The sequence below is a fragment of the Convolutriloba macropyga genome, chromosome 7 (assembly GCF_964194025.1).
Source record: "Convolutriloba macropyga chromosome 7, txConMacr16.3, whole genome shotgun sequence".
Classification (NCBI taxonomy): domain Eukaryota; kingdom Metazoa; phylum Xenacoelomorpha; order Acoela; family Convolutidae; genus Convolutriloba; species Convolutriloba macropyga.
The window spans coordinates 45,874,941-45,884,995 of NC_134474.1; the positions used below are offsets into that span (position 1 = coordinate 45,874,941).

General features: G+C 34.0%; 1 protein-coding gene across 1 annotated transcript in view; it reads right to left on the reverse strand.

Annotated features, from left to right (window-relative positions):
• LOC142342913 (uncharacterized) overlaps positions 1-8,556 on the reverse strand; it is a 486,697-nt gene extending 478,141 nt beyond the window's left edge. The window contains exon 1 of the mRNA XM_075394583.1: positions 8,542-8,556. The gene's annotated coding sequence lies outside the window, so the exon portion shown is untranslated. The remainder of the gene's footprint in view (positions 1-8,541) is intronic.
• Between the last annotated feature and the right edge of the window lie 1,499 nt (positions 8,557-10,055).

Genomic DNA, 10,055 nt, shown 5'->3' on the forward strand with positions numbered 1-10,055 from the left:
GTCTACCGTGTGAACAATTTTTTTTCTATTTTATTAAACAATATCTTACCTAAATAGTTTTCAGCATCGAATTATTAGAAAACGAGTTTTAGCAAAAATGTTTGATGAAGGAAAACGCCCTCAGCTCCTCAAATTTTCTGATAGTTTTTATTAACATCCTTCAAAAAAAATAGAGTATTCATTTCTAATTTTTTGAAGAGTTCATTAATTACATCACATGAATTGAAGTGCCTGACAGAGACTCTTTTAAGGAAGCTTCATTTTTTCGATCACTTTACCTCGAAACCAATAATTTTCAGCATTCTGTAGTTAATTGGCAAAATGTGCACTCAGCAACTTGAATTTTTATTTGATGTATTGAAAACAAAGAAACCCATTGCATTTTTCCTAATACCATTAGTCAGTAAGAATTGGCGTAGCAAACTTGTCGCTACATTAGAGTACTGTAGCAGAAAATTACTTAAACTTATAAACCATTATTAGTGATTTGAGATCAAAAACGTTCGAGAACATTCTAAAACATCTAGAAAATTAAGTCTGCTTTTGAGCAAAGCCTTGAAAAACTGCTCGTCAATTAGAACCTTTCCGCTTACATCAATCTAGTTCAGTTTGTCCATTGTTTCTTCACCGAGTGTAATTTTGACAACATTAAGTGCCCAATGTCCCAAAAGTTGAGTATATATATATATACTCAATTTTGTCGGGCTTTTTTGTGATCTATCTTTTAAGATTAGAGTTGTAAGCGTATTTGAAAACAATTGACACTTAATTAAGTGTACTAGAGTAACAGAGTTCCAATTTGCTTAAAAGTACCCTTTTCCCAAGGACTCAGTATCCATTTACCGAAATGAAAGACTATTTCGATATTAGTTCCAGAAACTTCCTTTTCGACACTAATTGTGGATTAAGAAAACAATTAGTGATTTTGAAGTTACCCATAGCACTTTTCACAATAAAAATTATTAAGTACTTGAATTTAGTTTCAATTAATTATTAATGAAAGTCGGGCAAAAAATTTTTAAGCTAATTACACGCAGAAAAAGATTTTGCTTCCTCAAAACGTGAAACTTGTTAAAATTTGCTTATTTGGACATGGCCAGGTAATGAAGAAAGTGTATAAGTGCCAACAAAATTTAATAGGGTATGGGTCATCAGAATTACACTTTCGCATTAATAATGAGTTTTTCAGGATAAAAAAACTTTTGTGCAACCATCAATTTTGTGTAAATTTGAAATCACTCATTCCTTCAAAAAATTAACTTTAGAGCTTTGTAAGAAAAAGGTTATCACATCCAGCATCCGAACGATTAAACGCACAAATAATTTTTATGCGAATTCAGAACCCTGAAAAAAATTTCTATGCGAATTCAGAAGCCTGTGAAAATTCAGAAACCTGAGCCAAATTTGCATATAATTATATAAAATTTCTGACATTTATTGACTTTCGGAAACAATCAAAGAGGAAAAACAATATGAAAAAATTTTATACGTTATATGTTTAACTGTAGGAGTATAATCTATAAACGTTTAAATTTTTTGCAGCAATTTCTCTCTCACTCATGCAGTGACAAGCTGCAGTTTTGACACAAATAGCAATTTTCACTCTTTCACTTTACTTTTCCAAAAAAATGATTGCATTGCTGGGTCTGGATATTTTTCTCAAAAGATCGTAATTTAGGAAAAATTTAAGCGATAAAAATGAAATGAATTGAATAAAGAATTCTACTGTTATGATTACAAAAACTATACAGAGAGTTATGGAACTTCAAATTTGCAAATGTCAATAGTAAAAAAGCTTCTGCTGAACAACTGAGCTTTTTCCAACAAACCCGGAGGTCTAGGTAATGTGGGTTTGCAATCCTTGCTAAAACACATACCCCTATTAATCAAAATCTCTGCTAAGTTTTAATGACGAAAAAAGAAGATGTCAAAATTCCAATTAAACCAAAGATCGGAGGACAGGTTTGGCACTTCCTGACAATTCATAATTTCCAAAGAAACTTTTCGTCACAAAAAATGTTTTTTGAATTTTCTAAATAAAATAAAATAAATAGAATACAAGTCAATCACCACTCAAAACTTAATATTTTACATTTTTTAAATGACTACTTAAAACTGAAAGCTCATCATGACAGTTAATAAGAAAATCATTAAGAATATATCATCCAAATCCAAAATGTCTTCAAAGAATCTTATCAATGCCTTTATAGACATCTGAAGGGTTGTCGCAACAAAACACAATTTTACTCACACTCACAATTTAATTTTTTAAAGGATATCTAATGTGACATGTCAATGGGAGAAGTTGGAAGAAAACTAAATAAAAGAAAGGCTGTTTTTGTTACAGTGCAAAATATAAAATTTTACAATATTCAGATATTCTAGAAGCTTGTTCAAAAAAACATCAGACCATTGAGTAGACATTTATTAGCAACGACAATAAACAGGGAAAAAAATAACTTTCAGAAAAGATTTATATTTCGACCAAACATTTTTCTAAAATGCAAAAAAATATCTATATTGATTAAAAACTTTACAGCTAGCCTTAGACAGTAAATTGAAAGCATTGAATACAACTTTGAGATACAAGAAAACAACTAGTTTTCTAACTATTGAAAATTAATTGATACACCTCTTGAAGCTTCTGCAATTTTTCTTTTGCCTCGATCAGTGTGTCAAACTACCCAGCCAAAAAATACGTCAAAAATACATATTGAAAGGGATTTTACTTTCTGTCAAGAAACAACCTACTTTTTTATCTGTCTGTTTTCATTTTTTCGAAGTTGCACTCGCGTTTGTTAGCGTCTTAACATTCAGTTCCAGAACTGCGTAGTCTTGCAGCTAAATTTGCATTGAAAACGCTAAGAATACAAAAACAACATTTTTTGTCTTGAGTCAACATGAGCAAACAAATATGAAGCAATCGTCAAAACATCAATAAAACAATTTAAAATAGGGTAAAATTGACAGGAAAAAAAGAAGTAAAATTAGAGTAAAATGTTTAAAAACGGCGTAAAAATGTGAAAAATGTGATCATTCTTCGATGAAAATGATGCCTAACTTCCCTCCCATTTCTTTAGATCCAGCCACTTCTGTCGGATCATTTCAGGGGAGAAATACAATTTTAGAAAAACAAAAAGGCTGAGATTCCGCGTTAATAACGCGAAACTGGCCTTAAAAACACGATAGCTATCTAATTTCTCACAACTTTTTATTTTCAAGTACTGCTATTTAGACGATATGACCGTGACGGGTTTTTCATCGATGCCTTCCACAAGATATATCGTAAACGGGGCAAAAGGAAAGTGGAAGGTTAGTGCAGATAGACATGCACACAAATTATCGATTTTAACGCTAAAAAACAAAATTTCCCAAAACACTTTCAGCCTCGAAAAGTTCAAAAGTCCCTTTCCTCGAAATATTTCGTCGAAAAAACTAATGAACCGGCGACAATTTGGAAAAAACGGCTAAAACTAGCAAAAAAAATTGCAAACCGTTGCAACATGACCGAAAAAAGTAGGAACCCAGTTTAGCTTATAGTTCCTGCCATTCGTCCCCCAGGTTGACTGGGAACAAAAAATGAAGAATTAGAATAACAAGAAACAAAAAAATATCAAGTGCAAGTTCGCTAATTCAAAACACGAGCGGGGTGGTCGCAATTGATCAGAAAGTTGTGTCACTCAGGAAAACTGTGTTGGAAATTTGAAAAGAATAATGTACTGAAGTGTGCTACACTCAGTAACACTATTTGATAATCTTAGTGCTATTTTGAGAATTTACGTTATAGTGCGTGAAGCACAAACTTGATTTGGACAAAGTCCATTTTAACGTGTGAACAAATTACTAAGTAGTTTTGAATAAGCTACTATTTTAAGATCACTAACTAAAACTGAGAATACTATGACGTGATATTGTCACGCCACACAAAGAACACCAACTTAACCTTGGTAACTCTGTCGACACTGTTATCTCTATCCAATAGGATACTAGATAACCACGTGTCCGCAAGTATAAAAGGAGCTAGCACGCTCAACCACCAACACTTTTTGGTCCCTGATAACTTCTGATTTAAAATCATACTCCCGTATTGCTCCCTTGCTCAATCTCAGCTTACTTGAGATATTTTTCTAACTTAGAATATTTTGTGACTTGTTCTTAACTAAGAACTCTCTAAGTCATAAAGTAGTAACTTAGCACAAATTTGGAAATCAGGTAAGTTCAGCTTAACTTCTCTAAGTTATAAATTAACATCTCTTAAATTCTACCTAAGTTACAAGTTAACTTAGAATATTTAAGCCTGTGCTAACTTGTGCTATCTCAGTCTTAATAACCTTAACTATTCTATCCCTTAATGCTCGGTTCATATTTGATGCTGTTTAACATAACTTATTAATTCATATTTGCATTTAACTTTCTTTAATACTTAACTATATACCAAGAGTAGAACTAGGGGTTGAACTCTCAAGTTTTACATGTGGTCCCGCAATTAACCCCGTCGTTTAAGTATCTAATGTACGGACCAGCAGTATAAATGGTTGTCCCGGAGAGGCAACTTTAATTTAACTTGTTCATTTAATATAAAGGCAATCTCAATTTAACCTGTTCATTTAAACTATCAGAGAAGCTTGCCTATATTTAACTTGTTCACTTATTATAGAGAAGCCATTAAAATAATTTGTGTAATTTAACTATTCAAAGGGTTTCTCACTTAAATTCTCATTTGAATTTGTTTTAAACTAATTCTCTGTTTTAATACAATAACTTCAGTCCTTTAAACAATGACCAGTCCTGGTGGTAGTTCTCCTACACCTGCTGTTACTCCCCCACCTGAAACTGCCATAACACATCCAAATCTTTCACTTGTATCTTTTTCAAGCAATGATCCTAATCAGGATGCCACTTCTTTTTGGAACTCTGTAGAAAACAAAATACTCTTTTCACTAGGAACTAGGCCTACAGCACCCGCTGCACAAACTAGCTATGATAAAAGACAACAATCCTCATTCGGCTCACTTTTAACTGATACAGCACTAAAATCGTTTGAAAGTGAAGTCACAGATACTACAGATTGGAATACTTTAAAAGATGAATTTATAAAAAGATTCACAGACGGTAGAGACCAATTTAGATTTAGACTTGAGGTTGAGAACACATTTAGGCAAGAAGGAGAATTAATAAAGAATTATCTACATAGAATAAAGAGTGGAGTTGATAAAGGTTGGCCAGAAAAGATACCATCAAGTATTATTATTTTTATTATTATTATTATTATTATTATTATTATTATTATTATTATTATTATTATTATTATTATTATTATTATTATTATTATTATTATTATTATTATTATTTTTATTATTATTATTATTATTATTATTATTATTATTATTATGGCTTCCACAAACGTGTGGGACTGCTCCCGCAAAAATTATATAAATAGATGAATCATACCAGTTTAAGTTTGTTTGTTAGGTTTATTTCGTTTGAGGACCGACATTTTTCGCAGAGACAGATAAATGTTATGGAACACGAATTGTCGATGCTGAAATAAATATTATAGTACTTCCACATCAAGTTTAAGATTCAATTTTAACTAAACGAGTCCGACTGGTTGAAAGAAATTAACATTTGAATCAATGATATTTGCTCTATATGTGGTTCGATAGAAAAAATTTGACCGCTGAAATTCTTTTTTGATTTCAGGCAACACAAACCGAAAACTTGACCGTCTTTGCACAATATTAATATGCTCGCTGATGTTGAACGCATAATAATTGTTCACCAATTTCGATAGCAAGAGAAGATCTGTTAGCACAATGTAATAGTTGAGAGGTAATAAGTTCAGGGATCTCAGTCGTTCGCAATAATCAAGGTTCGGTAGGATCCATTTCGAAACTTTTTCTTGAGATTTTTCAAGGAGTCGCATGTCAGATTTTGAAGGCATATAACAATTAGATCCATAGATTAAGATTGGAATAAGCGTACTCTTATAAAGATTTAGTTTTGCAGTAACCGTCAGGAGATATGATGTGTTTCTTTTAATTTGGTGGAAGAATTTGTTGGCTTTACCAGTCCGCAATTCTACATGTTCCTTCCAAGTGAGGCTGTCGTTCATAGTGATACCAAGGTCCTCCACAGTTCTCGATTGTTCCAGCGACCATTGACCCAAAACCGGACTTAATTTCGACTTGATTTTGAAATTTATGTACTGACATTTCGATAAATTGAAGCTGATGTTATTTTCGTAACTCCGACGCAATATTGAATCTAGATCTTGTTTGATTCCGTGTGCGTTTCCAAGATTTTCATTATATAATAATTTGAGATCGTCAGCAAAAAGAAAGACTTTGGAGTTGAAAACAGTTTCAGGTAAGTCATTAATGAAAATAGGAAAAAGTAGGGGCCCAAGTATTGAGCCCTGAGGTACACCCGAGGTGACCGGTGAATTCTTCGATTTTAGTTTTCCAATTTTCAGGTATTGCAGTCTGTCGCTCAGGTAACTCTTTAAAATTTCGAACAGCTTGCCACCTATTCCAATGCAATTGATCTTACTTAAAAGTATTCCATGATCAATTTGGTCGAAAGCTTTGGAAAAGTCAAAGAGAAGTGAGCTATTTTCTCGACTGTTCTCAGAACAGAATTTGTATATCTTATCTAAGTAGGTTATCATTTGAAGAATAACTGATCTTCTTTCACGAAAACCGTACTGTGAGTCAGTTATGAGTCCTTTGAAAAAATTTAGAATTGATCCATACAACAATCTTTCTAGAACTTTCGAGACAATGCATAATAGTGTTACAGGACGAAAATTTACAACATCTGCTTTCGATCCTTTTTTCTTGAAAATTGGGCAAACTGCTCCTATTTTCCATGCACTAGGATAGGTTCCAAGGCGCCTAAAATTTCTGAATAACTCAAAGATGGATTTCGTAAGTTCTTTTGCACAGTTCCTGAGGACAACTGCAGGCAAGTTATCAGGCCCACATGACTTTGATACGTCTAATGACCCAAGAACTTCAACTATTGCTTCTTCCGTCACAGTAAAACTATTCAAAATTCTATTTTCATTCAAACTGCTTTTGAAGACCGATGACACGGTGAAAACTGAACAGAAGTATTTATTAAAGAGAGAGGGTTTTTCAGCATCACAGTTTGCTACGTCTTTATTCCATTTAACCTGTGGCGGAACGGACGGTCCTTTTCGTAAGCTTTTAAAATATTGTACATGGCTTGAGAATTTCGTGAGTTGAAAAGCTTTGATTCGTAATTTTTCTGGTCTAGATCTACCGCTTCTGCTAGACTGGTTCTCGACCTTTCTATCTTGAGTCTCAACGAATCATTGTTGGCTAGTAAATTCTGTTTTCTCTGTAGCGTGTTGAGCTTTTTCATTAGATGTGATATCGCAGGCGTGATCCAGGGTGGCAAATTGGATCTATGCTTAATCCGTCTTGGTGTGAATTTAGTGATCGCCTCGAATAACCAATGATACCACTCGCTGAGCATCCGATCGCAGTTGCTATAACAAATAGTATTAAAAGGGTTAAGACTTAGATTTTCCTTCAGACCAACGTAATCGCATTTACAGAAGCTCAAACTTTTGTGCAATTCGGTTTTCTCGTTCTTAGCAGGACTCAGGTCAAGATCTAATAATATAGGTATGTGATCAGATAAACTAAAAGTTTTGAGCAAAGAGTCGTCGCAATTGACGTCGATAACTATGCTGTCATCATTAACGAAAATTTGATCGAGTATGTTTTTACCACAAGTAGGAAAGAAAACAACGGGAATAAAATTTTGGCAATCAAATAGATCGACCAATTGTTTCTCATATAAGTCGGTTGACTCTAGTGTTTTCCAATTGACAGAAGGAAGATTAAAATCTCCTACTACTATGACCTTTATCTCCCTCCACTCATCGTTGTCTAGAATGCAGAAGAAAGAGTTGAATTCGTCAATTGTGACTCGGTATTTGCTGTTACTAGGAGGGTTATACAAACACAAAATTAGTACCTTTTCGTTATTTACAGTTATGAGCGAACCTGCAAACGCAGACGCTAGTTTGTCATTCAGATTCTTAACATCAATTGGGAAAGAAGTAATGTTGTTCCGCACGCCAATCATTACACCTCCATGTTTGCTCTTCAGATTTTCATTTCTTTCGCTTCTGTAGAGCTGATAATTTTGCAGGAAAAGTTCACTATCGCTGATGTCAGCTGTCAACCAAGTTTCAGTTAAAGCGATGATGTCATATGCAGAGGTTTCAGCCGCGACAGCAAACTTCCTTCGACGATATAAATTTAGGAGGCTTCTTGTATTGCAAATCTTTCAGCTTGTTTGTTGTGGCTGGGTTAATGCTAAGTCCTCGAACAGCAAACGCAGATTTACGATCGCTAAGAACTTGTCGCAAAGAGAAGGTTGAATGCTTTCGAATATTGTCCAGGCAACTTGCACCAATATAGAATACCATATCAGTACCGGTCTCTAAAAATCGTTCAAGAGAACGGACACCCAAGATACCCGGATTTTCATAGTAAGCTGAAACTATTTAATAAGTTTTAAATAGTAGGAATATAAGGAAAGAGAAAGAAATCCAACAAAGACAACGAAGTCAGAAATACATAGATTTTGCTATAAGAGGACTAAGGCCACAAGGTTTAAAACGCAAAGCCCACGAGAAACTTATTGAGAATCGTTCAATAACTTGGACACAGTTTTTCGATCACTTAGTCGTAAAAGACTTAACATTTTCTGTAACAAAAGAATCTAGTGGAACTACAGGAATAGATAAACTTAAAACACTCGAGAGCAAAATTAACAGTTTAACCAGTCTTTTCAAAAGCAACGAAGTGAATGCTATAGATACTTCTAGGCCTAGAGACCCAAACATAAAAGGCAGACCTACCAGTACTAGATTCTGTGATTATTGCAGAAGCAACGGTCATTCCATCTCAAGATGCACGAAGAAACAGTTAGATGATAGCGTTAACAAATTGAGAAAGGAACTTGTTGAACCAAGAAGGCCAAATATAAGATTCTCTAATGATTACAGAAAGAATTACCGAGGCAATACAAGATTCAATGGTCCTAGAAACCAAGGCTATCAACCAAGAGGTGGCTACTCAAACTATAAACCTAGGTTCAACAAGCCTAACTATCAACAACAAAATACATCTTTTAGCAATTATGGCAATAGATTCACTCAACCATACGAACAAACCTTCCCTCAGCAAAACACCTATAGAAATAATGAACCAAATCTTGAACAACAATCACCATCACCACAACAACAGCAACAGCCACAACAAAGTGCTAGCTTCTATACACCAAGTAGAAATAACAATCTACAACAAAGACAAACAAAACCCAACAATATTCAGCAACAACCAAATCAAATAAGTTTCGTTGAAGGCGACGATGACTACGTAAATGCTATAACAGACTTCTTTCCTTTAAACTTTTGAAGTCTCCGAACGCTACTAAAGAAAGTAGTACTAAGTCACGAATTTATCTCAATTTATATCACTTTGCCACCGGAGACATTAAAAATAATAGTGGTTTAGAAGTAGAGTTCATGATTGATCCAGGATCAACTTGCACTATCGTCAACCATCCTACATACCTTGCTCTAGTAAACCTTGGACAAAAATTTGCATTTACAAAATACAAATTGTGATTCAAAAACTTATACTGGTTCATCAATCAGAATGCTTGGCTACACAACTATTCAATCTAGCTTTGAAACTGACGGTAAATATACAGTCCCCCATGAAGTATTCGTTACTAAAGAGCAGAGACAGAACATAATAGTTATTGATTTTGTCATTTGTTTTTAAAAGTACTTCACTTCGATATCCCCGCAGTAGAATTAAAAACTGAGAGAAACCTAATTTGCTACGGCTCAATCAACAATGAGAAAGATTACCCATACATAACTGAGATGACTGCTTTAAACATAGCTCAACCAATCTTTCTACAACAGAAAAGTACACAATTGCACAAGCAAAAGCACCCCAGTCAAGCCTTATTTCCACCAGGAACATATTTCATGCCCCATA